The 20,691-nt window shown below is 53.5% G+C and overlaps 1 long non-coding RNA gene across 2 annotated transcripts; it reads left to right on the forward strand.

Moving 5' to 3' along the window:
* Positions 1-518: 518 nt before the first annotated feature.
* On the forward strand, positions 519-9,154 carry LOC144309661 (uncharacterized). 2 transcript variants are annotated; one of them, XR_013375596.1, is made up of 3 exons: positions 519-1,693; positions 4,504-5,141; positions 6,416-9,154. It is a non-coding gene; the product is annotated as an uncharacterized LOC144309661 (long non-coding RNA). The 2 variants fall into 2 exon arrangements; XR_013375597.1 differs by having other exon boundaries at positions 531-1,693; positions 4,716-5,141; positions 6,416-9,153.
* The last annotated feature ends 11,537 nt before the right edge of the window (positions 9,155-20,691 follow it).

Genomic DNA, 20,691 nt, shown 5'->3' on the forward strand with positions numbered 1-20,691 from the left:
TCATGCCCAGCTCCCTCTGTGATCACCTTTCATCTTGCCTGAACTCACAGGCCCCCCTCTCACGCCCGGCACTCCACCAACTACCTTTGCCCACTTTCCCGATGTCATCTTGCTTCTAAGTAGCCCTTGCAGTCCATCTACCTAACCTGGGAGGTGTCCCCCACTCCTTGTCCCCCTCAACTCCATACCCACCTATAGAACACACCTGCACCCACAGAAAGGAAACACAGTACTGCGCTGCCCAGGGGTCCTGGATCTGAGATCCTGCAGAGCTCGCCTCACCTTTCCCTCCGCGGTCTCAACTCCCAGGCCGCTCCCTCACAAACCCAATAGCTTCCATTTATTTGATGTGTCTTCAGCTCAGAGCCACTGATCTGGAGCCTCTTCCCCCTCCCACCCCACCCCTGCCTCCCCACCCCCACCCCACAGCCCTCCCGCCCCAGCAAAGTGTCACGCACTCTCTTTGCCTGGCATTCTCCCAGACAGCTAGGGAAGCAGCGTCCCTCTTGGGTTCACCCCATCTCTGGTGTAACAACTCTCTTAGAGGTCGTGCGCGGCCTGGATCTCTCTGGCAGGGCCCATCTCCCTCCTGTCACCCCCCACGTGTTGTCCCTGCCCCTGTGGCTCACCTGTGTCATCCTCCCTTCTTGGAAGCCCGACCTGGTGCACACCAGCCACCCATCAGCTGGTGCTCCTGTCTGCTCTCACCTCCCGCATGCCATCCTCAGCTCGTCACCCACCGCACCTCCTGGTAACCGTGGCCATCATCCCCCTAACAGCACCCCACCCAGCACCCCTGTCCCGAGTGCTTCGTGATCATTACCCCATTAATCCTCATAAGTGTGTGTGCTAACTATAATCTGCCCATTGTACAAGTGAAGAGACAGAGACAGAGAAGCTAAATACCTTGCCTAAAGGTGCACAGCTAATGTCTAGATTGTACACTTGGAGAGAGTGTTTCGACTTCTCTGACTTACGTAATATTTCATTCATTCAATGGGCATTGACGTTTCTGAAGGAAGGGAAAGGACTCCAGATGCATGCAGGCTCTGCACTGTGCCACCCCGGACTATTATCCCGGCCTTGCTTCCATCTGGGGGATGCTGCTTCCACGTGGTGGCCCTCCTGGAGGGCCTGTCTCTGCTTGTAAACTGGGGACAATCTGACCTACCTCCCAGGGTCCTCTGGGTGCTCAGTGAGATAACGCTTCTGAGCCCAGGGCTCAGTACACCACAGGTGCTCAAACAATGCTCACTCTAATTACTACAGCTGCTCACAAAGGCCAGTCCCCAGCGCAGCCCCTCCAACAGCGCAGCCCCTCCAACCCTTCTGGTGGCCTCAGAAACCTACAGGTGGGGCAGTCCAGTTGGCTGAGTGGTTTAGCACCACCTTCGGCCCAGAGTCTGATCCTGAAGACCCGGGATTGAGTCCCACGTCGGGTTCCCTGCGTGGAGCCTGCTTCTCCCTCTGCCTGTGTCTCTGCCTCTCTCTCTCTCTCTCTCTCTCTCTCTCTCTCACACACACACACGAATGAATAAAAAAAAAAAAAAGAAAGAAAGAAACCTACAGGTGTCATCCCTAGGAAGATGCATGGCAGAACGACCAGTCTGTGTTTGAGGCTCATACCCTGTTACCTTGGAGCATCAAAGGAGGAGTCATCCTTCAAGTCCATACAAGGAAAAGACACCCACAGGTAAACAGAGGCCCTGGGACCCCCCGCACCCTCTGCCAGCCCCTTCCCAGAGCTGCTGTTCCCCCCAGGCTTGGTCTCCTAAGGGGATTTGCGAGCCTCATTTACTGCATAAAATAGAAAGAGTAGCCCTCACGTTTTAGTCAAAGGCATTCATTTGGCTTTTATTTATAGTCTCGCACATGTTTGCACACAGATATGCCAGCCAGGAAGCATGGGCTCAGGTGTACACACACACACACCAGGAGCAGCAAGATTCGTGTGTAGATAGGCACCGTTAAAGATAAGTCCATTCATGGTTTCTGCAAAACAAGAAGCTATCAACCCGCGCACTTTCCATTCTAGAAACAACCTTAAAATAAATACCGAGTCAACTTCATCAACTCTCAGAGCCACCCACGGTAGTGGATGTGCACACACTCCAGCGTGCTTCCTCCTTTGCTCTTTTTTATTATTAAGATTTTATTTATTTATTCATGAGAGACACAGAGAGAGAGAGAGGCAGAGACTCGGGCAGAGGGAGACGCAGGCTCCCTGCGAGGATCCCGACGCGGGACTTGATCCCGGGACTCCGGGATCACACCCTGGGCCAAAGGCAGATGCTCAACCGCTGAGCCACCCAGGCATCTTTCGCTTTGCTCTTACTTAACCTGATAATTTGGAAAATGGAAGGACAGTGAAGAGAGTAACAGGTGGCCTCTGAAACATGCCCGAAGCTGCCCGACCCTGGCAGGACGAACCTCCCGCCCCTCGTCTCTTGTCCCTCTGCTATTTGGGAAATGCTGGGTCTGCACGGCCCACCGAGGGACCCAGTGAGACTCGGTGTTTACATCATCTCACAGGGGGGCTGGGGGACAGAAAATATTCCCTAATATTTTTTTTCTGCTGTGGACCAAGAGGCAGCAGAAGAGATACACCAAGCGGAGGGAGGACGCACATGAGGTTATTCTTTGTACTGGAAAACACGACTCCCCCATTGGCCCAAATCCTGATGCTTCAAAGTAATTCTCTGTCAATGCATTTGTTTCTTTCTTTCATTTTGATTATCTTGCAGGAGGTGGACTCCCTGGCCATCCTGTTCCTTGCATTTCCATCTCGCTCCTTTCAAGAGAAAAGGGAGGTCCTCTCCCTTCCACCCACGCAGGCACTTTATGAACAAACAGACAGACAGACAGACAAAGTCTCTTTGCTGGAGCTAATCTGGAGCCCCAAGATGTTAAGAACGAAGCCCGAAACAATGTTGCCGGTTGCGGCCCATAAGTCACCCAAACGGTGGGAAGATTTTTGTTGAGTGGCAGGAGTCAGCTGAAAGAAAAGGAGAATGTTCTCTGGCTACGAGGGTCCCTGCCTTTTAATTAATTAATTTAATAGAGAGGGGAGGTCAGGAAGGAAGCGCCCTTTGCAACTTCTCAGGCGGGGCTGGGGTTTGGGACAAGAGGGCACTGGAAACACACAATGGGTATACTGTGAAATGTGACATTTCACGGGGGAATAGGTTGCAGAATTCCCAGGAATTCTGAGAATCAATAAAGGTGACTTCCAAGAAATAGCCAAGGCTGCAAAGAAACAGCCAAGGCTGCAAAGAAATGCCCGGGCCAAGTCGCTAGACATCCTGAGACGATCCCTGCCTGTCCGTGTCTAAAAATCTCCCAGGAGGCTTTCGATGTTAAAATTTGAAAATCAAAAAAAAAAAAAATTGAAAATCATTTAAAGGAAGAGATGGTCTTCTGTACCTTGGCTGTGTGTCTCAATTTCAAGCTCCCGTCGGATCCACCCACTCTGGCCTGTCCCTCGACCTCAGCACCCCCCAGATAAAGCCCCCCCCCACCGCCCTCCCAACCCTGAGATACGTAGGAACGCTTTCTGAGAGGTTATTAGCCTAACTCAGTGTGCGTGAGAGCACAGAAGGCGTGAGAAGCAATTTAAAAACACATTTCTTTCTTGCGTCCAAGCCCGCCGGTCATCCGTAATAATGCCACGTCTCCAAAACTCGGATCCCAGCCACACTTTATCACCATCGCTCTCGAAAGGGGACCTGTCACATCCGTCCAAAACAACACACTCCGTGAACATGTTCAAAATACATCCGAAGTGTCACGAAAACAGTACTGATGTCAGGTTCTCCTTTGACAACGGTCATCATAACATTTCTCGTGTTATCACAAAAAAGTACGTTAGGGGTCCAAAACGAAGGAAGAAAAACTCTGACGGGATGGCTCAGTGGCTGAGCGTCTGCCTTTGGCTCAGGTCATGATCCCAGGGTCCTGGGATCGAGTCCCGCGTTGGGTTCCCTTCGAGGAGCCTGCTTCTCCCTCTGCCTATGTCTCTGCCTCTCTCTGTGTGCCTCTCATGAATAAATAAATTAAAAATCTTCAAAAAAAAAAAAAAAACCTCAGACAAGTGGTGAAGAGGGAAGGGATGATGTTATTTTAATAGCAGAAAGATGGTAAAAGCAGACCTTTCTTTAGAGCATTACTTCCTAGGACTGTGCTCTGCACTTTACCTGCACTATTGCGTGTTCTCGTCCCCAAAGCTGAAGCTCGGGCGTTCCTATTATTCCACTCACTATCCCTTAACCTCTCTTCTAAGCCCCGGGGCCTCTGCACACGCTGTTCCCTCTGCCTGGAATGCCCTTCCCCTACTCAGTTCCTCCATCCAACACTCGTGGAACACTCTCGTCCTTTAGAGCCCATTGAACGAAACTCCCTGGCCGCGTCTTCCCGCTGACCGCGTCCCACATGGCCGGGCGGACCCCCAGGAGCCCCACACTTCCCTCCCCAGCCACTGACCACACACCACTTTCTGGCCCACAGGTCTGCCTACCGACTATCTGAGCCCTGCCCTGGAGGGCACGTATCTGCATGCATCTTTGTAGCCCGGGCACACAGCACCTGCCAGGCCGATAGTGCAGGCCCAACAAATATTTGTTGAATAAATTAACAAATGAATAAATTCCTCTCGTGGAGATCTGCGGATAAGAGGTTTTCTTTCTCAAACACAAAACAGGTATCCAAACTCATTCCAGGTGCGGATGTTTACAAGTGTCAGACCTGCACCCCCGCCCCGGGGCAGTCTGCGGGGTGGTGCTGGGCCACGAGTTGCTCAAGCAGAGGCTCCGCTGACAAGCTAGCTCGCCCCGCAAACAACTGCTCTGCCTTCCACTCGCGCTTACTTGCAGTCTGCAGAAGGTGACCTCTACTACGTGAAGGCTGAAGGAGCTCGGGGAGAGGCAGGCCGGGGTGCAGGCCCACGTGTATTCACCCGAGGCTTGAGTCCGAAGCCCAAGCAAGGTCATCTTGGCTTCTCCGTCCCTCGCTCCGAGGAGAAGAGAGGCTCCACAAGCAGGAGAACCCCGGGCAGGTGAAGTCAGCCCCCGGGACCCGAGGCAGCAGGCGGGAAGGAAGGCAGCGAACTCTTCCTGTTTGCGACATCCAGGGATGAATGGACTCAGGTATGTGCACATGGCTGTCACCACGAGGCAGGTCAGTGGGTTGTGTCTTAGACACCTTCCGGCTTGCAGATCCCATGGGGAAGCAGAAACCCCAGAGGGGTCTGACCACAGCACGTAGCTGTCCGGCTGGTTTCTGAACAACTGCCAGACAGCAAAGATCAGATCTCAGAAGACAACCACATGCTCCTCTGTCATCATTGCCCAGAGGGCTAGCTGACACTTCCCCCTTCCTCAGCATCCCCGGGGAGCAGGGCAGTGGGCTGCGGTGTCAGTCCCACGGGGCATTTCTAGCTGCAGCAGGCTCTCAAGGGGGTCAAGTTGAGCATATGAGCCCTTCCGGTGGGGGGGGGGGGCAGACCCCTGGCTCTGGCCCCCAGTGTCACCTGGCGCTGAGCAGGAAGGGCACTTTCTCTCTGGAGAGGCAGACAGATAGATGAGAATCAGGTTCTCAGTTCTGCCCGAAACAAGCTGTGTGACCTCAGGCCAGTTGCTTAACTTCTCTGAATATGCTTCTGCATTCCCACCATGTCAATGATACCTAGCCATCCGCCCGGAATTGTGAAAGGTCTCAGGAGAACCCATGCAAAACACCATCTGGGCACAGCACACGGGCAATAAACACAAGCTATTGCTTATGGGATTTACATGAGTGTTTGACTCTAAGCCCCAGGAGGGCAGCCTCTCACTGTTTCTATGAAGTACCGTTCTGGGCATCACACGCAGCATTACTGGAATACCCTGCATCACTGACACACACCTGCTGATGTGTGTGTCAGGGGTGCCCAGGGGTCTCCGGGAAAGGCCCGCGAGAGGCTCCTGCTGACACAACAGCAGCCTCAGCCTCACCACCCAAGAGCGATAGGAAATGCCAACATCCCCCCAGGACCACTTCCCTCATGCCTCCCCAAATTAGCACCGGTGGGGGGGTCATTTTTAGAGCTAAAAGAAAGGCCAGGAACTCCAACCTGGCGGTAAGTCCTCAGGCCAGCCACCAGCATCGTAAGGATGAAAGAGGTGATGGTCCCCACTGAGCAGAGTCACCTGTGGGAACATCAGGGGAATGTGGGGACCCCCTCCAACCCCGACGTGGGTTTTCAGGGTGGGACCTGGGGGTATGCAAGGGGCCATCTCCATCTGCCACCTGTGGCTCTCACAGGCTGTGGCCGCCTCCCATCTCAACTGGAGATGAATTGTGTTAACAACCCGTGTGGGTGTGTGTGTGCACACGTGCGTGTGCCCTAAAACTGAGCTCTCTCCCACGCTTTGTCACACAGGATGGAGAGACCCCTCAGACAGCAAGTCCTAGGGAGAAAAGCACAGTCCGGTGGCCAGCTCTAGAAAGGAAACAGCTCTCTCACCGGGTCTATCAGAAAGTCCCTCCCCAAAGACACCTGGCCCAGCAGAAAGTAAATAACGTCACCCTGGCCGAGTCGGGTCCCCACGTTTGCCATGTGCCTGCCTTCTCTCTTGCCTTCCAGCGGGCAGCAGCCCTTCATCGCCACCGTCATCCTTGCCACGGCTGGGCCTGAAGGCACGCATGCTCCCTCCACCAGAGACACTGCTTCAAGTGATACCCACTGGCACTCAGGTGTCACCGCAGGCACTGCCCTGGGGGGCCAGCCCCTGAGAGTCAAATGAAAGGACCTTTTCTTCTTTGAAGGGTCTGAAGGGTCGATGTTTCTGGACTTACTGGATAAGAAAACCACAGCAGCAAGGACGCAAGAGGCACGTAGGCAGGGGAGCCCCAGAAGGCACCCCAGGCCTTTCATCCTGCCCTGGAAGGCTTGCTCTGCCGCCCTGCTTCTCCCCACCTGCCCCCTGCGCTCCCCCACCCCACCCCTGCCTGCCTTCTGGAGTGATGCTCCGTCTCCCAGCATCGCCCCTACCTGATGCCTTGGGTCACACCATCTGGCTCCGGTGCTCTTTCCACCTGCAGGGCTGAGGATTCCCCACCTACTCAAGTGCATGTTCACACACACACACACACACACACACACGCATCCTCAAAGGTTTGCTCTTCCTTAGTGGAAACGAGATACGGCGGAGACGTTTTTCATGTCTTATGACCACAAACGTGCATATCCACTACCGAATACGCTGCTCCTTTCTTTATTCAAAGCTCCAGGGTGGTTTCTTGTGGAGTTTCAGAAACAGGAAGTGGATCCCATGACTTCTGGAGGAAGAAACCCGCAAAGCTCCAAACCCGAGGTCCTTGGCAAGGGGTGGGATGAGCCGCCATCTGACTGGCTGCCTGCCACGCCGGAGCACACGGGGAAGGGGCATTAGAGGAGAGTGGTGTTGGGGAGGCGGCAGGAGGGGGGGCACAGCCACCAGGCAAAAGGTGTCAGGGTCGAGCTCGGAGGCTCCAGGGCCTGGCATCTGGGGGACTGTGGGCACAGCGACAATGGCCTGTCTGGGTGTCAGGTCCCCACCACAGGGACCATGATAACATGTACGTTGTTGGGGTCTTGTGAGGATTAACATAGCATGTGGCTCATGGGAGGCATCTGGTAACTACCAGCTTTTTTTTTTTTTTTTTTTTAACTACCAGCTTTTAAGAAGGGATTCTCCAGGGGCGCCCAGGTGGCTCAGTGGTTGAGCGTCTGCCTTCAGCTCAGGATATGATCCCAGGGTCCTGGGATCGAGTCCTGCATCGGGCTCCCTGCATGGAGCCTGCATCTCCCTCTGCCTGTGTCTCTGCCTCTCTCTCTGGGTCTCTCATGCATAAATAAATAAAATCTTTGAAAAAAAAAAAAGAAAGCGCTCTCCATTACTTCAGCTGTCCTCACATCAAACCTATGGATTGGTCGATGTTTCTGGACTTTCTAGATAAGAAAACCAAAGCCAAGAGGGTTGTGGGATTTCTCCCTGCCCCCGGAACACAAAGCTAGAGATGGGCCAAGCTGGGGTGTGAGTTCTGGTCAGTGTGGCTACGGGATGCTGTGCCCCCACCACCCCCATCACCCTGTCCTGCTCCAGGGCCACTGCAGGCACAGAGGACCTCAGTGTCATCCGGGCTATCACAGCTCTGATGACCACAGTGCTCTGTTTCCTCTATCCCTGTCCCCTGCGGTTTCTTCCCTGCGTCCTGAGAAACCACAGGACCCATCGTGCCTCCAGGGGCAGCCAGGCAGGGTGGCATAGAGGAGTAGGAGCAGGGGGAAAACAAAAAGAAAGAAAGAAAAAGAAAAGAGAGAGAGAGAAGACAAAATGAAATTTCACTTCTCCTGGAGCTAAGTGCCCCGCTGCCCTCAAAGCAGGGAACCAAGGGGTGCCAGCTCCAGCCTTTTCCTGCCCCTGCGCTTTGCTGCTGCTCTAGGTGGGGCACACAGGCCGGTCAGCTCGGGCAGCCTTGCTGCTGCCCCCGCCTGGGAGAGGAAGCCCGACCTGGGACAAGCAGCCCGACACCCCCTGCGACACACACACACACACACACACACACACACGCACGCATGCATGCACAGGCACGCACACATGGGCCTCCTGCCTCTGCCCAGGATCTTCCAAAGGGACAAGGGCCTGAATCGGTGACCCCTGAGCCCCGCCCCTCGGTCCCCAGACCCGGGCAGCCTGGAGAAGCTGTGGCTACACACCAGACCCCGGAGGTTCTGCGAGGCAAGCTCAAAGCCCGGAGGCCTGGTCACCCCGCTCCGGGGGCTCTAAGAGCTGCTGAGTTAAGTGGGGGCAGCTCGCTTTGCAAGTCGAAACGGGGCAAGTCGGGCCTTCACCACGTGCCACATCTCCCCAGCTCTGCCCCCCGGAAGCCACACTTCCATCACCCTCTTCCAACCGTCTGAATCACGGCTTCAGGGAGATCTTCTCGCACAGACACCTAGCTGAGAGCCGTCTGCACAGAAAAGCTTCAAAAGTCGACCTGCTTGAGTTCAGCTTTCAAAAAAAGCCAGCTTGCCAAGGGGGGAAATAAAAAAAAATAATTAAAAAAAATTTAAAAATGTACTTGATGTATTACATTAAAAAGCAGACAACCAAACCCGGGAATCAATGGATCCAGTTTGGGGGATTAGGGAAGGCAGATCCGTGCGATTGACAATATAGCTGAGAATAAGATACTGAAATAGAAGTCCGTTCGGGGTGAAAAATCATGAAAGCTTTCTATTTCTTCCTCCGTGTTTTTCACGATTTTATAAAAGCGCCACTGCAGCATGTTTGGAGTCAGATAAAAAGTCCTCTTTTAAAAAGCTTCCTTTCTTCTTAATTTTTTCGCTTTGCATTCCACGCTAGACAGCTCGCTTGAACTTTATATTCAAACACCTTTCTCTCCCAAGCACCAGCCCTAAGAAGGACTTTTTTTTTTTTTTTCTCCTTCCTTGGAGCAAAATCAGAGCCACAGAAAAGCTTGAAAGGAGGAAATAGGCCAGCCCGGCCATTTCTTCCTTCCATTCCTCCACCCCAAATCAGAGCAGAGATTAAATGAAATTATAGTTCTTGAGCAGGCCCCGGGGCTTGGGGCAAGGGACCCGGTGAAGAGCTATTAGTGAGACCGCAGAAACGTGGTGCAAGGAGGCAGGTAAACAAAACAAGAAAAAAAAGAAACATGGTTTAAGGAGAATAAAAAGTCCGGGGTGAGCTGGGTCGTCTCTGCCAGGCCGGGGCCTGGGCCAGGGCACCGAGGCCGGGGCTTCTTGCCTCGCGGGGTGGGAGCGGGTGGTGCTGGGCCAGGCCCGGGTCCACGCCAGGAGCCCGCAGAGCCACCGGCCCCGCCGCCCGCCGCCCGGTGGAGCCACAGCTCCATCAAGCGGCCTCCCGGGGAATGGCCACACGGGGGCCCGGAAAGAGGTCCCCGACGGGCCCTGGGGGAGGGTCTGGAGCGCGGTGGCCTGGGCCTGCCAAGCTGTCACTCCAGGCCCCGCAGGCAGGAGCCCGCAGACGGACACCAGCTGTCGGGGTGCGCTCCACACCCGGGGCCGGCCAGGAACCGGCTGCCCTGAGGATGCTCGGGGGCTGCGTCTGCAATCGCAGACCTACCCTCTCCTCCAGAAACTGGCTCCAAGTGACAAAGGATTGTTTCCCCCAGAGCGGCGGGGCCAGAGGAAAGGGGGAGATCTGATGGGCAGCAGGGCTGCCGGTCACACCCCTGGGGGTGGCGCAGAGGCACACAACCGCAGTGAGGAGGGACGTGGCCTCGGGCCTGTGCGACGGGCCACTTGGTACATGTGATCCCAGAAGTGGGCTTGGGTGGTCGCCCACCACCCTGCAAGGGCCACATGTCTCCTGCGAAACAGTGTGTGCCTCCCAGGACAGGATCTGACGCTCCCAAACAAATCATGGGGGAACACAAGAGGCCCTCCATCCACGGACCACAGCAGGACCCCAACACAGGAAAATTACAAATCCTGAGAACACCAACCAGGGAAACACATTTTTTTTTTTAAAAAAAAGATTGATTGATTGATTGATGAGAGAGAGAGAGAGAGAGAAAGAGGCAGAGACACAGGCGGAGGGAGAAGTAAGCTGTATGCTGGGAGCCCGACTCAGGACTCGATCCCGGGACTCCAGGATCACACCCTGGGCCAAAGGCAGTCGCTAAACCGCTGAGCCACCCAGGGATCCCCCAGGAAATACATTTTAACAAGAATATTCTATAACAGGAAATCAGAGCAAAGGCACGGAGTGTTTGCTATGTGCGAATGATGGCGCTAATTCCGTTATACACATTATCTTATTAAACCTTGCAAACCGCCCGAGGGGATGAGCACGTTCGTGATTTTTGTTTTACAGAAAAGGAAGCACGCAGAGGTTCAATGACTTGCCCAAGGTCTGCGGCGGGTGAGTGGCAAAGCCTCGCTCGCCTGGATCTCAGAGGCCAGAGCCCCCCACTCCCTTGCTTATTGCCTCCTGAACCCCCTCTTTCCACCCAGCCCCCGTCTCCCAGGGGTGGATTCAGGTTTTGTGGGACCTGAAGCTTGTACCGTGTTCTGGAGGGCGGGGCAGTGCCTTTAAGAGAAATAATGAGGTTTAAAATACACATGAGACGAGAGACACATAGTTCGGTGCAGGGCGTAGAGGGCCCAAGCAGGTGAGGGGCTGCTGCTTCACCACCTCCAGGGTAGGTCCCCCTCTGCTCCCCCCACCTCCCCTGCAACTCTGCATCCCCGCCTCCCAGCCACTGCTCTGGCTTCTGCGATCCACCGCCACGCCCCACCTGTCCCTCAAAGCGCTTTGACTCGAGGTGGCCAATGACACCCCAACTGCCAAGTCGAGGAGTGCTCTGCCGCCCCTCCCCCTGGAAGAACTGTACCCCTGGCCTTTCCCCTCCTACACACCCCCTTCTCCTCCAGCATCCTGGACACTACATTCTGGTTTCCCTCTCAACGTCGCCCACTGTTTCTCTACGTTCCTCCCTGGTGGAGCTCCTGTCACCTGCTCCTTCCACACCAGGTGAGCCTGACAGAGGAAAGAGCACAAGCTCTGAGAGAGCCAGACCCAGGAGGCTTTGACCCCCTCGTCCCCACGTAGGAGCTGTGTGGCCATCAGCAAGTCGGTCACCCTCTCTGAGCCCATTTTCTGCTCTGTATAATTGGGATGAAATGCCGTAAGTTATTTAAAAGATCAGATGACATCATATATGCAGAGTGCTTAGTAGGATGGCCGGGCTCCATGGTCACTGAGAGCCAGTGTCACCCCGAGGGCCAGTCCCTCTCTCTGTCCAAGGAGCTAGATGACCAGTTCCAGGGCCTGCAGAGTCGCCTCATCCATGATCCCCCTGAGGACCTCGTCTTGCTGGGAGTGCTCGCGCCACCGCCCTCAAGCCTGTGGCCTCCTCCTACAGATTTTTGAATGGCACAGGTGTCACTGCGTGGAGACAAGAAGTCTAGGCTCCATCCTGGACCCACCTTCCACTGCACCCACAATGTCCCTGGCATTCATCAACCGTCCGAAGATGTCCCCCATCAGCCGCGCCCTCCTCTCTGGTGGGTGCCCAGGTCCTCCTGGTCTTGCCCAGACCTCTGCACAGCCTCCTACGTGATCCGCATTCCCACGGCCCCCGCTCTGCACCGCCCCCAACCCACCTGCCTCCCCAGGAGGGCGAGCTTCCTCAAACACATTTCAGATCATGCTGTTTCTCTACTTGAGTGAGATGCACTGTCTTCCCTCCTCCACCAGGGTAAGGGCCAACCCAGCCACAAAGCCCAGGATTATCGGACTCCTGTCGTCCCTGTGCCTGCCTCATTGCCCCCCAAGGTCCCCTGCACGGCGACGATTCCCTCAGACATCCCAAACTGTCTGCATTTCCCAAACATGGCACCATGTGCCTCTCCGCTCTGTGCCTGTGCACACTCGATTCCACCGCCTGGAAGGCTCACCCCTTTTCTCTGCCAACTACCGTCGGAGCCCGGTGCAAATGTCACTGCCTCCTGGAAGCCCTCCAGGATGCCTCCTCAAAAAACTAGACCAACTCCCTCTGTATCCTGCGCATGCCCCAATCACAGCACTATTCGAAACCTACAACATTAGTATTTATTTCCTGCTTCCCGGGCTACACGGTGAGCTTTCTGAGAGCAGTGAGATCTTGAAAGGCAAGAGAATGCAGTGGTCAGAAGGGTGAGTTCTGGAACCAGACACCCTGGGGACAAATTACAGCACCTCTCAGTGCCTCTGCTCTGTCATCTGTATCATGGGATAAGGGTGGGTCCCCCTCAGAGTAGGGGTGGGGGATAAACTGGCGTAGGAAGACCTCACATAGGCCAGCAGTGAACAGGAACAGCAGACCATGAGCCCCACACGTCATTTAAAATGTTCTAGCAGCCACTTTAAAGGGCTCAAAAGAGGGACGGCCTGGGTGGCTCAGTCAGTTGAGTGTCTGCCTTTGGCTCAGGTCATGACCATGTCCTGGGATGGACCTGGTGTAGGGCTCCCTGCTCGGCGGGGAGCCTGCTTCTCCATCTCTCTCTGCTCCTTTCCCCCCAATTCGTGCTCGCTCACTCTCTCTCGCCCACTCCCTCTCTCTCAAATAAATAAATAAAGCCTCAAAATAAAAAAGAAAAAGCTCAAAAGCAGCAGCCAAGGTTAATTTTAATAATGTTCATTTAACCCAGATATAATGGTATCTCACATCTTATCACCTCAATATGAAATCTATTTTAAAAAATATTCATGGGCTACGATGCTCTTTTTTTCATGTGACTCTGAAATCCAGCGTGCATTTTTGCACTGAGACCACCTCTCGATTTGCATGTGCAGCTCCTGCCTGCTGCCCTGGGCTGCGTGCTCCGGGTGGCTACCCTGGGAAAGGATGCTGGTAGCCTGTGCCTGGTCTCCCCCAGACTGCACACACACCCGTTTCCCTTGGCTGGTTTTGCTTTTTCTCCTTTCACTGAAATCATGCGTAGCTGTGAGTGCAGCTCTATGGTGAGTCCTGCGAGTTCCAGTGAACCACTGGGAAGGGGGTGAGGGGTGCCCGGGTGGCTCAGTCGGTTAAGCGGCTGCCTGCAGCTCAGGGCATGATCCCAGGGTCCTGGAATCGAGCCCTGCATTGGGCTTCCTGCTCAGTGGGGAGCCTGCTTCTCCCTCTCCCTCAACTCATGTTCCTGCTTGCTCTGTCTCTGTCTCTCAAATAAAATCTTAAAAAAAAAAAGAAGGAAGGAAGGAAGGAAGAAGGAAGGAAGGAAGGAAGGAAGGAAGGAAGGAAGGAAGGAAGGAAGGAAAAGAAAGAAAGAAAGAAAGAAAGAAAGAAAGAAAGAAAGAAAGAAAGACAGACAAGGGAAAGGGAAGGGAAAGGGAAAGGGAAAGGGAGAGGGAGAGGGAGAGGGAGAGGGAGAGGGAGAGGGAGAGGGAGAGGGAGAGGGAGAGGGAGAGGGAAGGGAAGGGAAGGGAGAAGGGAAGGGAGAAGGGAAGGGAAGGGGGAAAGGAAGGGAAGGGGGAAGGGAAGAGGGAAGGGAAGGGAGAAGAGAAGGGAAGGGAGAAGGGAAGGGAGAAGGGAAGGGGAAGGGAAGGGAGAAAGGAAGGGAAGGGAAGGGAGAAGGGAAGGGAGAAGGGAAGGGGAAGGGAAGGGGGAAGGGAAGGGGGAAGGGAAGGGAAGGGGGAAGGGAAGGGGGAAGGGAAGGGGAAACCAGAGGTGGTCTAGGGGTCCTGGACTCAGCTCCCCTGCCAATGTCCGGGTACCATGTTCACCAGGCAACCATCCAACCCCCAGTGCAGCGTCCCAGGGACCCTGACTTTGGGGGAGAATCTGTACAAGGGAGTCTCCCCCTTTTAAGTGAATAGGCAAGAATCCTTCTCTCTTCCTTGGTCACTGCAGATTTAGATAGTTTTCCTTGCGTGTCCAGAGTCCAAGCAGCCTACAAGTGTGTGCAACGTGAAACACAGAGCATAATTCAACGGTCGTGGCAAAGTCACTTGCAACACTCACTCACTCAGTACCTCCTAAACGCCAAGCACACGAGTCCCTTCCTTCATCAAAAAACAGACAACTGGCTGATACGGTGTTCAGCTCTTAAAATTGCCTTATCTTCTACGATGTAGTAATAGAGTTGCTGCGTCATAGGGACCTTCCACGAGTTCCTCCGCGAGGACCAACCCTAAGGCCATGTGTACCTTCTCTGGGTATTCTCGAATTTGACAGTTCTAGACTTTCAGGGCCGGGGCCACCTCAAAGGCTAGCATGCACTTACGGGGCTGCATTCTGACGCTGGTACACACACTTCTGGCTCTCAGGGCCATCTCTGTCATTTAAAAAAATTATTTTAAAAAAACATTTTAATTGTATCTTATCACTGTGTTGGTTACATAAAGGTAATCCAGGTTGGCTGCATTACTACATATAATGTGCTATATTCACTTTTCCTCTGATTTTGAAAGAAACTGAAATATTTTTGTGGCCCTTGTAAAGTATCATGAGCCCTGAGCACCAGGCCTCCTGCACCTACGGGATGCACTGGCCTGCCCAGGTAAGGCCCTTCCCGGGTGGGGGACCCTCAGGTTGTCATCTGTGAGTCAGGTTTTTACAGATGGAAAAATGTACGTATTTCAACCTGCGTCCTCTTGCTTTCCCACCACACGGGAAGCCACAATCCTACCGACGTCCTGTGAGTCATACAGGAGCCCCGTGAGGCCACGACCCAGTCCTTCATGCCAATACACTCAGGTGAGGCAGCGGGGGGTCACATCCCCCCATCCCTGAAGCCTGCAGGTGGACTCCTCACATTTGGGTTTTTCACGAGGATGGCATTTCCGTGCCGGTCTGCAAAACCAGTCGGTCCCTCCTGCCTCTGTGCGCTCCCCAGGGCTGATGCAGAGCGGAACCGCAACGCACACCATCGGGTGCAATAATCCAATTAAATATCTGCCTCCCCCACCAGCACGAGCTGAGCATGAGACACGATTTCACTTTTATTCATCTCTGCTTCCCAAGGCCCAGCCCACCATTCAGGAAGGAAATGAAATATTTACTACGTATTGATTATAAATGCTCTCTAATTACCTTTCTATGTGAAGATGTGATAAGTGAACAGAAAAGTTTTTAGCATTACGGTGCCATCAACCAAAATGCCTATCATTTCTCTCCAAGACACACACGGCAGTCTATTTTACACCCGAGGTCTCTCAGTACATCCTGTCCAAAATACGTTTATTACGTGGCAAACGCTAATTACTCTTATTTTAAAGCATGCAAAAGGAGAGCATTTACTGTCTACTAGCTGTGCGGGATTCCGTGAACGCAGGTGCCAAGAACGCAGCCCCGAGGCTGTGGCTTCCATGGTGCTGCTCCTTCTCTCACGCTCTCTCCTGCTCCCTTAGCCAGCTGCCACAGTGTGACCAGACCTATTCAGAGGCCCGTGTGACAAGGACCCAGGGCCCTCCCTCTAACAGCTCATAACGAACCAAATCTGGCCAACAACCTTCGAGTGAGCTGGGGAGTAGATCCCGCCCCACTTGAGCCTTCGGATGGCTGCAGCCCCGGTCACTACCCTGACTGCAACCTCCGGAGTCACCCTGGGTCAGAGGACACAGCTGCACCACACCCAGATTCCTGCCCCATAGACACCTGAGAGGACACATGTTGTTTCGAGCTGCAAAGTCTGGGGTGACTTGTTACTCAGCCGTGAGGTTACGAATATAAGTAAGTACTGTGAACAGTGCCTGGCACATATGAGCCACTTGGATATTTGCTGAGTGAGTAAAGAGAAAGAAAATTAGATGCGAAGGTGATGACTTATGACCTCGACTCTCTTTTAGAGGAAGGTGGTTAACAATTGTAGAAATACGGAACTCTGCACCAGATCTGGACAACCCCCAACATGACGGCCAGCCTGCCCGGTTGCTACTGTCCTGGTTACGGTTTCACACTGCTGCGTGGCGACAGCAGCATCTGCCCAATTCCCTCACCTCTCCTCATCCCCAACCCACCCTCACAGACCGGGTGCTGGTTTATCTTCCCCAAAACCCCTTGTCCAAAGCCTTCCCGGTGCCTCCCAATACCAGCATCATCAAGGCAAAACTGTCACTCAGCAAGGAAGCCCCTCCCAATGCTGCCCTCACCGCCCTCCTCCCCGCACTGCCCAGCAGTGTCTAAAGCGTAAAATTCTACATTGTGCACCAATTCTTCTGCCACAACCTACTGTATACAATTGAATAAGTTATAAGTCTACTATATACTCACGGAGCCCACTTAACCATGGAAATCTGACTCTTTTCCTTGGGCTGGCAAGCTCACTCCCACTCCCACTCCCACACTGACCCTCACCCTTCGGTCCATAAAGTTAAGCAGGGCAGCTGCGCCTGACACTCCTCCCAGCTAGTGATCGTCCCTCTGCTCTTTGCAATCTGGCTCCCTTGCTCAGAATGGCCTAAATGAACATATTTTTATGGGCCCCTAGCCCAGGACACCCTCTAAACTGCTCTCCACCTCCTCATTTAAGTCTTTCCTGCTGGAAGAACAAATTCCTTGGTGAGGCCTGAGAGGCGACACCACATCACCTTGGTCAGTACTGGCCCTTCCACTGTTAGCCAAACCCTAGCAGGACCTTCCCTTACACTGCTTGCCCTAAACACCTTCCCGATCACCTCAACCCTAGGCCTCCAGTGTCGCCCCTAGATAAGTAGTCTTGGGGGATGCCTAGAGGACCATCCCTAACATCCATGTCCCTAACCCCACTGCACACGCAAAGGTCCCCGTTGAAATACACCAGCAGGCTGTGACTTGATTTCCCCTCCCATCAACCCCATAGAAGCTCCATACCTATTGGCTCCTCCTTCATCTCCCCACTGAGAGAGGTCAGCCCCTTCTCTCCAGCAAATTCCTAGTGCGTTTTACATGACATGTCTGTGACTATGTCGGCTTTAGACCAACCATCCCATAAGCTCCTGGGGAGCTTGGAATCCCTTTCCAACTCCTAAAGCCCCTGCCTCATCCAGTTCTTCCCTCACCCCCTCAGATCCACCTAACAGCATTTCCTCCTTTCACACTCACCTGCACGTGTGGGGGTGCACACGCACACACATGCACACCTATGCACACAGGCCCCACGCTGTCTCTTTCCCACAACTTATGAGCCAATCAAGAAGGACATTAGCATATGCCCATGTGTGTTTAGTAGAAGGGAGATTTTAGCTACAGGAAAATAACAGGGCTCGGGGTGGGGGGAAACACCTCTGTGTAAGTGACCCAAGAGATGGTCACAGGAGGTACCTCCCAAGAACCTTGAAAACAATCAAGAAGAAATGTTTCTGGTGAAGTCAAACTCATTAAATCAGCAGATGAAGAGAAAAGACAGTCCTCTCGATGAGTGGGATTACGACACCTGGGGGGTCACACGGATGCATCTAAAGAAGGCACCACGTGGAAGCGGTGGCCTTCAGACCACAAATCAGACACACGCAATCACACATATATGCACACAGCCCACACATGCACACGTCTACACAGCCGCAAGTATGCACACACATATACCTGCACCCATACAAACTCACACATGCATGCACCCGTCCCCATACTTGTGAACACGCCCCACATGCATGCAGGCTGGCGCACGTGTGCACACCTGCATGCTCAAGCACTCATACTCAAAGCACATGCCTACACATTCGCACATGTGCACGCACACACTCATATACCTGCACTCATGCACATATACTCATGCCACATATACAGGGACACACCCATGTACACACTTCAATGCGTATGCCTGTACATCCCCTGCACACATGCAATCACAAAAACACACCTGTGCACACGTGTACTCGTGCTCTACATACACACACACACACACACACACACAGCTGCTCTCTGCACACATCCCCACCCTTACACACACTCACCCCTGGTTCAAAGAGTTGACTGAGGCAGTGCCTGGCCAGCTCCACCCAATAACAATGAGGCGGACTCCTGGACAGAGGGTCAGGGAGAAGGACAAGGGGAAGGGGGAGAGGTGGCCCACACTTATCCGAGGTCAGCAGCCCCCGCAAGTTGCCACTGTGGGTACCATGGAAACTGTTCAGGCTGAAATGTGATAAATGAGTGACGGTCCAGATCCAGTCCTACCGCGGTTCGACTGTGACGGTGCAGGGGCCCCCGAGCAGTCTGACCTATTGGCCCTCTGCCTTTGCGGGTGACAGAGCTGCAGCAGGGCGGTCACCCACCTAGAGGTACACTCGGTCGGAGCAGCACCAGGATTTCTGTGCAGGAGCAGGGCCCATGCCCTGCAGCCTCCCCCAAATGACATGGCCAAAGCCCTCAACCACTGCAGGGGCCCCGCGTCGCCTGCCACCAACAGACCCCCATACAAAACCTATTTCTCATTTTACCAAACAACCCCACAAGTCCAAATCCAGGTGGTAATTATCCATATACATTATCGTGAGTTTTTTAAAAATACGGCACTAAAAGAAATGCTAAAGCGTATTCACCCAAAATCCTAAAACCAGAGCTGGGGTTACTCTCTAAGCTTGGAAAGAGTTAATCCATGATCAAGACAAGGAAAAATGCGTTTCAAGAGGCATTCATGAGCCCATACTGGTCTAAAAATAAACAACCCAACAGATATAATAATGGGAGGGGGAGGACAAAATTCTCTTAGAGAAGATTTCCAAACAATATATGCAGGTACTTCCCCCTCCAGGAAACGAGCTGGCTTCCCCTCCTGCGGAGCGTGGGCTGAACGTGGGGACTCTCCTCTCATGGACAGAGTGTGGGAGGGAAAAAGAGCAAAAGTGCAGTGGAGGCACCTGGCCGAGCCGCCTTATCGAGTGATGAACGTCAGTGTCTCCAGGGAGAAATCACACTGATATCACGTACCCCTGATGGGAGGCAAGGAGAACACTGCACCTCTGTGCTACTCTGCCCCAGACCAGTCTATTGTTAAAAAAAAAAAAAAAAAAAGAAAAGAAAAAAAAAACGGTTGAGCCAAAATTGAAGGACATTCTTCAAAACGCATGACCGGCACTGTCCAGAATCGTCAAGGTCATTCGAAACTGCCCAGACCGGAGAAGGCTAAATGCAGTGTGGGATTCCAGACTGGATCCTCCCCCAGAAAAGGGTTATTGGGGCAGCCTGGGTGGCTCAGCGGTTTGGTGTTGCCTGTAGCCCAGGGCCTGATCCTGGAGACCCGGGATCGAGTCCCACGTCGGGCTCCCTGCATGGAGCCTGCTTCTCCCTCTGTCTGTGTCTCTCATGAATAAATAAATAAAATCTTTAAAAAAAAAAAAAGAAAGAAAGAAAAGAAAAGGATTATCGGTGAAGAAACGAAGGAAATGCAGATCAAGTCTGTAGTTCAGGTGCTGGCACTGCACGGATGTTAGTCTCTTAGTTTGAGGACTACCCCAGGGTTACGGAAGATGTTACGAGAACTCTCTGTACTAACTTTTCAAATTCCCCGGGAAACCCAGAATCATTACAGGACGATTAAAAAGTTTATTTTAAACACTCTACTTGATCCGACAGGTGGATAACTGGCCCAAACCATTATCCACCCTACTCCCCACCCCAGGAATGATACAGTAGGATGGGGTCAGCAAGCTGTATACGCACAGCTTCACTGGCCCCAGGTCCACGGGCCATCACGAAAGGCAGTTGAACAGCTACTGTGTGCCAGGCAGTTTATTTCCTCTAATTCCCAAACCACGTCGAGCACCAGTTTGCCTATAAATGGGAACCGGGCGGTGGGGGAAAGTTAAGGAACCTGACCTCCAGGTCACAGGGCGCTCAGGGGTGCCTCGGATCCAGGGCTGGCCCTGAAGCACCGGCTGTCTTCCGTGAGCCTCCTGGCCCCTTTCAAGACCGGAACCATAGAAGACCGCCCCCTCGCCCTATCAGAGCCCTTGGGGTCCTCTTGTAAGAGATGAGCCCCCCCCTGGAAGGGGTCCCAGTCAGACAAGTTCCTCCCTGTCCCAAACATCCCGGTTATTTCAAGAGCCGATACAGCACAGGACCACTAGGTGGCGACAGACCCCACCCATGTCAAGGAGAGGTGCACAGGTGAGGACAGAGGCCACCCCTAGCTCGGACTCTCTTCTTTGCCTGAGACTTCCCAAGAGCCAAGCTTCTTATAGGCCACTCAGTGCACCCCCCTCACCCCTGAGATGACCTGTAGGC

The sequence above is a fragment of the Canis aureus genome, unplaced genomic scaffold (assembly GCF_053574225.1).
Source record: "Canis aureus isolate CA01 unplaced genomic scaffold, VMU_Caureus_v.1.0 ptg000140l_RagTag, whole genome shotgun sequence".
Lineage (NCBI taxonomy): Eukaryota > Metazoa > Chordata > Mammalia > Carnivora > Canidae > Canis > Canis aureus.